Genomic DNA, 11,153 nt, shown 5'->3' with positions numbered 1-11,153 from the left:
CATTTAATCGGTTGCAATACAGATAGATATATGTTTAATCTCCGTGCATTTAGTGTTAATATTAAAAATATCATTCTGCCTATATAAATATTGCATTTTAAGCATATTTTTCATACATACAAGCTTAAATAATAAAAAAAAACTACATAAGCTCAGAAACATTTTTAAATAAGCAAATGGTGATTTGTTTACGATTTCATGACTGCATTCAACTGATGTTATTAGTAATAGGCATATTCCATGTTGGTTTTTTGTTGTATCACATGATATGGATTTGAAAATTCATTTTTAATGATCAGGTATTAATAGATATTTCTGTATCACTAAATTTATTTAGATTCATCAGATTTGTTTGCATCTACGTTTACCTATACATGCAATTTTCAAATTTCAAATTATTATTATTTAAAAAAAATTTCTTTACTTTATTTTATTACGGAAGAACGAGCTAAAAGGGAAATTGTTTGTTAAGAGTTTCCTTTGACGTAACTACTTTGTGCAAGAACTAATTTTTGGATAAAGGACCTATGAGCCGGCACTTTATCATGATGGAACCTTCAGAATTTGGCCTCCCAAAACCAAGTCACTGATCTTTTGTCGAATCATGCAAAAATTAACCACAAGTTCTGAAAGCTTGGAAACAATTTTTATAAAGGGTGCCAAGATTTGAATTTGACACCATTTGTGCAGTAAAGTGTTGGCAACCCTGTTAATGAAACCATTTAACAATGAACAGTTTAGGGTTAGTAAAAATGGAGCGTTACACGATAGAACAACATGTTCTCATTGTTGAACAATATTTCAAAAATAACGAAAGTTTGGGGGGCTACAGTCCGAAAAATTGAGAATTGCCGTCTCCCAGACATGAAAAACTCCATTTCTGATAATTCTAAACTATCAATTGTCAAATGTTTTTTTAATAGGGGGGGGGGCTCAACTCTTTACTGTACTAATGGTGGCAAATTCAAATCCAGCTTTAATTTTGGGGCCTTTATTGGATATTACTCTTCGATTTTTCATCATTTCTTTGTCAACGTCAGTTTTTCAACCATTAAGAACTCTCCCAACCCTTTTTTCACTCTCGGTACAATTCTGTTAGCCCTTTTCGAAATAATAAACTCTAGTCCAATTTATTACCATTTCAACAGTCATATATGTAATCATTTAAAATGTTTTGGCAAAAAAAAAACTTTCCAAGTTCCTCTAAACTCAATTCTAATTTATTACTATTTGATCATAAACTTATTTAATCATTTAAAATGTTTTGACGAAAAACTTTCCTAGCCTCACAAAAATTTTAATACTTCATCACTGTTTTCGAAATTTGACATCTTTTCTCCACAACACGAAGATTTAAATGTCTGTAATCACGAGCTACATGCTTGAGTGGTATATACTTAAAATGGATGATGTCAGCAAGAATTTCTCGGAAATTATAGACTCTTTAAACGCAGCGATTATATAATAGAATACAAATTCTATTTTTAAATAAAATACAATGATCCCAAATCAAAATATTTCATTTTAAGACTTTTGCTGCAAAATCATATTTATTTATCTTATTATTTGCGTGTAGGAAATGATTCAGTATTAGATATTCAAAACTTAAATCTATAGAATAATTCCCTATTATCTTATATTATATTCTGAATAGAAATTTATTATTTTCAGCCAATATTTTTGATAGTTCTTAAAAATATTCGTATTCCTTTTCATTTTGATTCTAAAGTTAAGCTACATTTAAATCTACAAAGTTTTCACAATAAAGTTTATTAAACTTAAAATTGTTTTAAATTTTTCTTAGAAGATGATCAATTAAATAATTATCTTTTATGTTTCAGTTAACACACTATTAACTTTATATCTGCTAAGTTGAGTCAAATGATTGCTTTCCATGGTGTTTTAAGGCATCTGAGAAGCATTAGTACTTTTAGGGTTAATCATTGCTTTTTATTCTACTAATAAATTTTCCTTCCAGATCGAAATATTTTCCCTTCAATTACATGGCATTAGAAGAAAAATAATTGTTCAGGAAATTTACATGACTTAACAAAAATGATTGAATAAAGCATGGTGTCTTAATATGTTTTATTTTAATTATTTTCTTTTTGACTCACTGTGGTTTAGTTCGGTTTGTTTTCTCCTAAAGCTAAGATTTTAATATGTAGTTTTGAATCATCTCTGGATTTTCTTCGCTAAATATAAAAAATATCCTTGTTAAATATAAAATATTCTTTAATATTTTATATTTATGAAAGATTAATTTAAATACAATATTTTATAATTAGAATTTATTTCCTGCAATCAACTATTATTTAATTAATTTTGAATTTTGTATATCTTTAGTGCATTAAATATACGTAAATTAACAGCATCTCGTTTGTCATTGCAAAAGAGAAAATTTAATTTGTTCATTTTTGGAACAAATTTTCAATACGAATAGAACACTTCTTAGAGGATGATATTAGAAATGAAATATCTCTGACGTCTTTACATAAGAAACAAAATTAATAAAATATAGAATAGACGTATTTTTCTTAGAAAAATTATAAAATTAATAATTCATCAATTTTTTACCGAGAAATCTGATTACTTTTGAAATATTAAATAGAACAGAAAGAAATTGATTAGAAGAAATTTAATATTCATAAGTGTCAGAAAATTAGACAAGAGAATAAGAAATATATTCGAATATATGTTTAAAAATCCTTTTTGTTATCGTTTCTTGTATAGCATTTATCTAATTAAAATTACAGAAATAAAGGAATCATAACCGTGTTATCATTTTTCAAAGAATTAATTTATCTCGAACTCGCTTTAGTTTTTCCTTAATATAAAAATGTCATTTTTACCTTACAGCGAAAATTTGATTAGATAAATTGAAGGAGAAAATCTCTTTTATGAATCTAGATGATATTAATAATTAAATTTCAATATTTGATCTCTCTTTCTCATTAACTGCAACCATCCACCTACTTCATCCATGTTTATTCTTTCAAGAAAAGATGTCACTACACCTCGCTTTATTCCTTTTTCCAAGAAGAAAGATATCTAATTAGATTGATGCGTTTTTAATTCCCTCTTCTTTATGTCACTACGCAGAATTGGGAAAATAATCTGATCCCTACATATATATGAGTCAAATTGAATTTAATCACGTGACAAACAAAACACGAATTGGATTCAAGCAGACGATAAAAAAAAGAGAGAGAACGAAACTAGTGAGAAAAGGGAGAGTTAATTTCCTACTATTTCAAAGTTCTTCATGGGAGAAATTCCATAAGCTAAAAGTGACATTACTGAGTAAAGAGAAAGGCAGAGCGAAAAAAAAAAAAAAGAGAATTCCACACATAAATTTGCTCGTTCTATTTCTGTTTCCTTTTTTGGCGGGAGAATGCTGACAGAGTTCACTTCATGTGCTGCCACTCACGCATGAGAAAAATGCGAGTAGTATTCGAACAAAAGAGAGAAAAGCAGAACGCAGGAGTGATAATAATAACAGAAGGATGAGAAAAAAAGCGGGGGGGGACAGAAAAGAACAGACACACATGAAAAAAAAGAAAGAAAAAACGAATTGAATAAAATACTTTAGGTGCGGAAGCTCAAACTGAGACCTGCCGTTACTCTCGGCTTCGAATTTTTTTCCCCGCCCTCCGTGAAAGTTTCTTTTATTATTCCTTCTTTCGAATAATACTTGTGTCAGAAGCGAAGCAGGGAGGAGGGGTTGGACAGGGGAGCATTACTACGGTTGAAACCTAGAAGAGAAAATATAAAACAGGGGTACGATGAAGGAGAAAATACTCTAAGAATACTGAACACCCTGTTGGATTGAAATTGCAGCTGTAAAAGGGAACATGTACAAATTTTAGTGCTTCCAGACAGAAAGTCATAGATTCAGTAAAGCAAAAGGCTTGAAAAAACATTGGTGTGAGTATTTCTTATGACGCAAAGAAAAATATACTTTATTTTAACAGCGAATTTAATAAACTTTGCAACGAAATATTACGCAGTTTAGTAAGACAATAATCTTAGACTTAATTTCAGTAATAAAGATCTATTTTCAGAAAGTAATTGGTTTATTTGCTATAAAAATTTTCAATGAATAGTTCAAACCAATGAATGTTAAATCTTAAGATATTTCTTAGGAATTGAATTTGTTTTGAAATAACTTACATTCTATGGTTAATATGCTTCTGCTTGTTAAGCAAATGATGGAATAATTATACTAAAAATAGCAAAAGTTGTTATATTTATCATATGTGTATAACTTCAGAGAACTGATAGGATAGAAGCTGAAGCATAGCTTAATTATTCTTCCTAGAATATTGATTATTCTTCTTAGAACATTCTTATTATAGAATGTTCGATTTTTTTTTTATCAATTTTTGTACGTTGTGTGTCATTATGGCTACTTCAAAAATAACATACTTAGCAAAACAAGACAGAATGGGGACTAAGTATAAACACTCAAAGCCAAAGCCTCTCATGTTTTCATATGATATTGTAATTTAACCTTACCAGAAGATACAGTTAATTAATACCTGAAAATCTTAGGGAAGCCAATGCCCAACATTTCTCAAAAGTTAAAATTTCAGGTCAAATAGTTAAAAAATATTTAATTTTAAGAACAACGATAATTTGAATTTGTTACGTATATGTTACCGATTAAATGTTGCTGTTCATATCATTAATTGACTTATTCAATTGAAAATGATTTAAAAGAAGGGTTAATTAACTTTTAGAGTTTATTCATTATGATTTCCTAATAATCATTAGAAAAAAAGCAAAGTAATTAATCGGTAAAACCCAGAATTGTGAAATATTTTATGTAGATCTAAATTTGTTTTATTTCTGAATTTTTCATCAAGATCAAATCTTTCTTTGTACCTGAAACTATTCAATATACCGAGACATGAAAAAATGCCTTTTGAGATGACTTTTTTTATTGAAATTTTATTGATCACAAATAGTGATCTTAAAAAGATTTCTTCTGTAATCTCTCCAAAAGTAACAGTAATTTAACTGAAATATGAGAAGAAAAAAAAAACATGAGTAAGCATTCCTGCTGTATGTTTTTACAACACATTAGAATATTTTATTATTTCTTAACCTTTACTATAGCTTAGAAATTTATAGCAATTTTTTAAAAAATGAAAAAATAGAGGAAAAGTATGACAAAAGTGATTTATACACTTTTATTTCTTAAAAATCAAAAGTAATAAACTGCCCGAACAATTAGGCAATTAGTATACAGATTGATTCGATTGGCGGTGTTTAGGCACCACCCGTGCAAAAAAAAAAAAAAAAAAAACTACATTTAGTACATATACCAAATTTTATACACATAGGTCTGAGTATGCAATTTTGATTTTAGAAAGAAAAAAAAAATAGCCCATATTTTGACCGATAGAGGGGAAATGGTGCTACATTGCCAATAATTTTGATAGAACTGAAAGTATTTTATTTATTTATTTATTTATTGGTCTATATAACAGTGCTTTAATTACTGTTACATAATCATGATCAATAATAAAAAGGATTTGAGTTTCACCTCAGCAAGAAATATATTGTTGCAAAATATGTTTCAAATAATTTTTTTAAAAAAGGTTGAAGATGGGAAAAAAATTATAAACCAAAAATCGATATCTTTGAAAAGATAATTTTAAGATAATGTTGATATTTTACACTGTAAAATGAATGAATATAATTACCGAATAAGGCGAAAATTTCACTTAATTTCTGGTTATTGAAATTCTAATTAATTTTTTTTAAACTGCTCCGAAATTAACATTCTTACTATTTAAAATATATATGTGCCAAATTTGGTATCTATTGGCCAATTGGTTTGGCATATAGAATACCAAAACACACATACACATTCATCTTTATTATTAGCAGAAATGAACGCAGTTTAAAGAAGAATGTGGAGTTATAAAACCACGAAATGCAACACGAACTTAGAAGACAGATTATCAAGAAAATGATATTTAAAATGCCACTATGATGTCATGCAACATGATTTTATCAGAAATATTTATTTGTATAACAAACCAAACAAGTGCAAAAGCTACTAATATAACACGGCTTTAATGCTTATCACAATTTGATCCTTAAAAATACATTGCACCGGGAATCATGAATATCAAGTTTTGTATAACAAATACAATTGAAATTATTTCGTCAATAATTCCGATGAAAAATAAATGATAAATGATAAAAAATAAACGGTATAACTGAACAGAATTTGATACTAGACATCAACACTTTCTATCATATGGAATAAAATTCCATATTGTAATTTAAATCAAAATTTAAGAAATTATTTTAATTAATCCAGATTTAATTTTAAAGATTTTTTCCCCAAAACCCACAAAGTATCTGACCATTCACTAGTGATGAGATCTCTTTTAACTTTCAAAGAGCAGTCAACATGAGGTGTCTATAATAATATCTTGTATAATTTTTTAAAAAATAAATAAAAATAAAAATAATTAAAATTTCAATGCAAATCATATAGAAAACATTTCAAAAATTCACTGTGAGGCTTGAATTTACATAATATGCAAATCATTATCTGCATTTACTGCAGTTGGACATTTAAAAATATACAATTTAATGCATCTCTATGTACGATTATTTTATGTAATTAAACGTTACAAAAATTAGTTGCAAAACAATAATATGATCAAAAGTGATTATCAAATTTATTTGTGGTTTCGATATCTCAGCTCTTTAACCTTTGAAATCCTTCAATTATTAGTTAAATATAAATAATTATATTTTTCATATCCATCTACATATAAATAATTATAATGTAGATGGTTTGATAAATATAATATAAATGGTTTGGAATAAAAATTCTTAATTCGAATTTTTTTCTTTGTTCGCTGGTTTTCTAGTATGTTAGTGTTGAAATAGCTTCTATTATAATTTTAAAATATTGTTATTTGATTAATTCGAAGTCAAAACCAAAAAAAAAAAAAAAAATGTCGAAAATTATTTTTTTATTTCTGAATTGTTTTCGCAACTTAAACACGTCCGTTCTTTGAGACTTCAATGATAATAAAAGAATAATATTTTAAAGTCTTTAATTTATTCAAGTCCTTTACTAAAATTCAATATATTCAATAAAAAAATGAATGTTTTCATACGTTTTAAAAGCAATTTGTTAAATTTGAATTGAACGATTTATTCTGTTTTTCCAATAGACAATTGTTGCATTCCAAATTCAGTAAATTGTGTAATAAAATTACAGATTTAATAAAATCATCATTTTTAAAATTGTAAAAAAAATCGATCATGATGATTGTTTATGCTGATTAAAATTGCTTATTGTTTATTTATTTATTATGTGTTGTTTATTAAAATTCTCAATTAACAAAAATAAATCTTTACAGTCATTTTTTTAATTAAAAACTGCAGTTTTCCCTATTATTTTTCTACACATTTTTATTTCGAATTTTTTGGATTAATCAAACTTTTACTGTGGTCTTAAACTTCGAATTAGTCATTATCCTTAATATATAACATTTTCTGAATTTATATTATATTCTTTGATATAAGAATTATAATAGTATTCAAATTTTTTTTCCTTTTTTACAAAGAGAAATCTTTTGAACTTGAGACAAATCTTCACTTTCTAGAGTAGGAAAAATACATTTTTCGAATTATATCTGTCTATGAACACGATAACTAACGCTTTGAACTAGATGAATGAAATTCGGTACACGTGTTTTGCATCAAATTTATAGATTTCTGTCGAATTTTGAAAAAATACATTCAAAGGAAATTTGTCTGTCTGTCCGGCTGTACGAGTACAAATGAACACGATAATTACAATAAATAAGAACTAGATAGATTAAATTTGGTACACAAATTTAGCATCTAAAATGTAGATATAGATCAAATTCGCCGAGTGTTTGACCGTATATCGGTCCGTACTTTCACAATCATGTAAACGCGATAAGTCAAAAACGCAATGTTTATAATATGTAAAATTCGATACCTGATTTTGTGACTAAAATTTTAATCAAATTTTAGTGTCGATAGTCGGAAAAAAAAGATGTCCAAATCCTCATTCGTTATTCTAGTTCATTGGTATTAACAGAATCTCAGCTATTAATCGTCAACTATTTCGAGACAATTCAATAAATAATTATCTTATTGTTTAAATATTGCCCTTTTTTTATATAGAAATGTTTATTTCTTTTTTAGTTTTACTATTCCAAATGAATTAAAATATAAATATTTTCATTCTTCTTTTTTATTTTTCCCTGAGTATTTGCTAGCAATGTTTATATAATTTTTTTATCTTTATTTAAAAATTATTAATAATTTATGTAAAAAAAATTAGCCTTTGTTGGGTTTTAAAAATCATTGATACAATTTGCAATTTTTCGAAAAGCTGTAAAATTTTAAAATCGTTTGATGCAACTACAAATATCATTTTAATTAAAAAATAAAGTTGCAGACGACAAAATAATTTTGTTCATCAAAATATTTTATGTAAAAATATATTTAACATTAAAAATATTAAATATGATTTGAAAAATGCACTAATTTATGTAGAGCAGTTCTATCAAAGATTAAATTTAATTAAATATTTTTATGCTGAACAATAGAGAAATAATAGAAATAATAATTCATCAATAATTATCTAAAAATTAATTCTATGTACTTTTTATTGTAGTATTAATTATTTTAAAAAACTCTTAACTGTTAAGTTAATTGCATAAATCATAACATTTATTTATAACTGAGCATTTCTTGTTAACGGAAAAAAAAAGATAATCAAAAGGTCATTTTGTCTTATAAAAAGAAGAAATAATAAAAATATCTAATATTTCATTATAAAAATAATATCTCATTTCGTCTTTGCAAAAATAAAATACTTTTATAATTTTTATTAATATATTTTTTTTTATTTTATTATTCAGTTAAGGGTGTATTTAAAAGTAAACTAATAGTAACTATGATAATTACAGGAAATTATAAAATAAAGTATAAAAATAAAAAAGATAATAGATAAAATTGTTCTTTATTTATTTTAAATGGCGTAAATATTGTATTTTATTTCTATTGTACCATAGTTAGTGTTTAAAAATATTAAAATCATGAAATAAAAATGCAACAGAAGCCTTTCATGTATGAATAAAGTTATTCTGGGTACTTAATAAATATTAGTATTTTTATGAATCCTACCCAAAAAAGCTTTGCAGAGTTATACAAAGGCATTTTTTTTGTCGGCATCTTTTAGGTGACTACTTTTGAAAAATACAAGAAAATGGAAGGGGCGCCTCTTCCCTTTTTATTTATTTATTCAAAAACTAAAACTAAAATCTCCTTTCAGAGGAACTATATTATTCATCTCCTATCTTGTATCAAAATATCAGAGAGACATACAATTCGGTACAATTTATCAATGTAAATGAAAGATATCGTTGTTTGGAACTGAAAATAGCAACGGTCGCGTCTTTAACCTTTGCTATCTCATCAGGCATCGGAAAATGCAACGACCTAAGAATTAAGTTACAACGACGGTTTCGATTCCTCTCGCAAATAAAAATAAGAAAAGTTCATCAACGGTAATTGGATTTCGCCCTTTTGAGAGATTGGCCTTTATTTAAAAAAGTGAATTGAGCCTTTTCAAAAATGAAAATAAAAAGGAAATGCGAATATTTGTAATTATATGTCTTTGAGTGAAAGCTCCATCGAAAAATTATTTAAATTTCGGGCTTGAAGAAATCTGAAATATTCTTCATAATGCGAGAATTTACTTTTCTTTCTTTTTCAGGAATTGGCGATTTGATGTCAAAATGCAGAATTCTAGACCAAAGAGCTCCATGTTCAAAAATTGAATCTACAAACAATCCACTATATATGCGAACAAGTTGCAAGTTAAATCTGATGTCAGAAGACAATCGTCTTATCATAGGTGTGGCGTGGAAATCTGCAGATAGGTTTTTATTAGCTGACCATAGTTTGAAATTATAAAATATATCCCAAAACACTTGCCGTATTGCTCCAGAACTTAACTTCAATGTAAATAATTTCTCTGTTTCAAGTCATTTAAATATAAACTTCTTTCGCCTTTTTACTATTAACGTAATCTATTTTTGCTTTCCTTCATTAACAATAAATTTAAAAATTACATCTCCGAGGATACGAAGTAAATAAATAAATAAAAATAAAATAAAAACTGTCTACAAGGTGATTAGAAAACCATATAGATTGAGTAATAGAGAGGATATAAATTCCAGAGATTAAGTGGCACAGATTCATAATGAATAGAATTTCAGAAAACGAGGATACGATTCAAGCATGATCTTTTGGCCCAAAATTACAAATTCTCCCTCTATGATCTTCTTGTATCTATGAGAGTTGTGATTTTTGTGTCTGTAAAAGATCAAATAACAAATCCTTCATTATTAACCTGCTGCTTAAAAGATGCTTTTAATTTTTAGTAATTCTTGTTGTTAAAAAAATTTCATAAACAGTTTTTTCAAAAAGTCATTTTCTGCCATGTATTGTAAATAACGAAAGGAGATGATTTCAACGAACAAAAATTACTTTTTAACATTAAAACAAATATGACGAAGCAGAATCTTTTCCTTAAGCCGGCCAGAAAATTTCGTCTGTCTCATTATTTATAATGATCAATGACTCGGCTGCGATGTTACAACCGGCTAAAAAAAATTATATTTCAGTAAAGGTAAGCATCATCTTATTATCAGAGGCTCAACAATTCTGAAATGAGGAAGCGGAAAGAAGGTCAGAAAATTTTGCTTTTTAATGTATATTGTTTCAAAATTCTAATATTCTGCATTAGATAATTGACTTAATTAACGCTTGCTTCAAAATAAATATAGTGGTTTCTCCTGTTTGTTATAACTTTATGGCATTGTATACAACATTGATTTAAGAATAAACAGAAACTATGTGAGATTTAGCTGCGCGGATGCTCATAAATTGTTACTTTTAACTTCAGGTTGAAATAGCGTGTATAAAATAGAAAAAGAAAATAATGGCCACTCCTGAAAAAAAAGAGCCTAAATTTAACAGCAAAATGTGAATATGTAATCGCAGTTTAATATACGTCCCCCATTCGTTAGTGGTTCCCAAAGTAATAATAGCGTTTAAAGATGATGTCCCTA

Source organism: Argiope bruennichi, chromosome 9 (assembly GCF_947563725.1).
Source record: "Argiope bruennichi chromosome 9, qqArgBrue1.1, whole genome shotgun sequence".
Taxonomy (NCBI): Eukaryota; Metazoa; Arthropoda; class Arachnida; order Araneae; family Araneidae; genus Argiope; species Argiope bruennichi.
Note: the sequence above shows the minus strand (reverse complement) of the source record.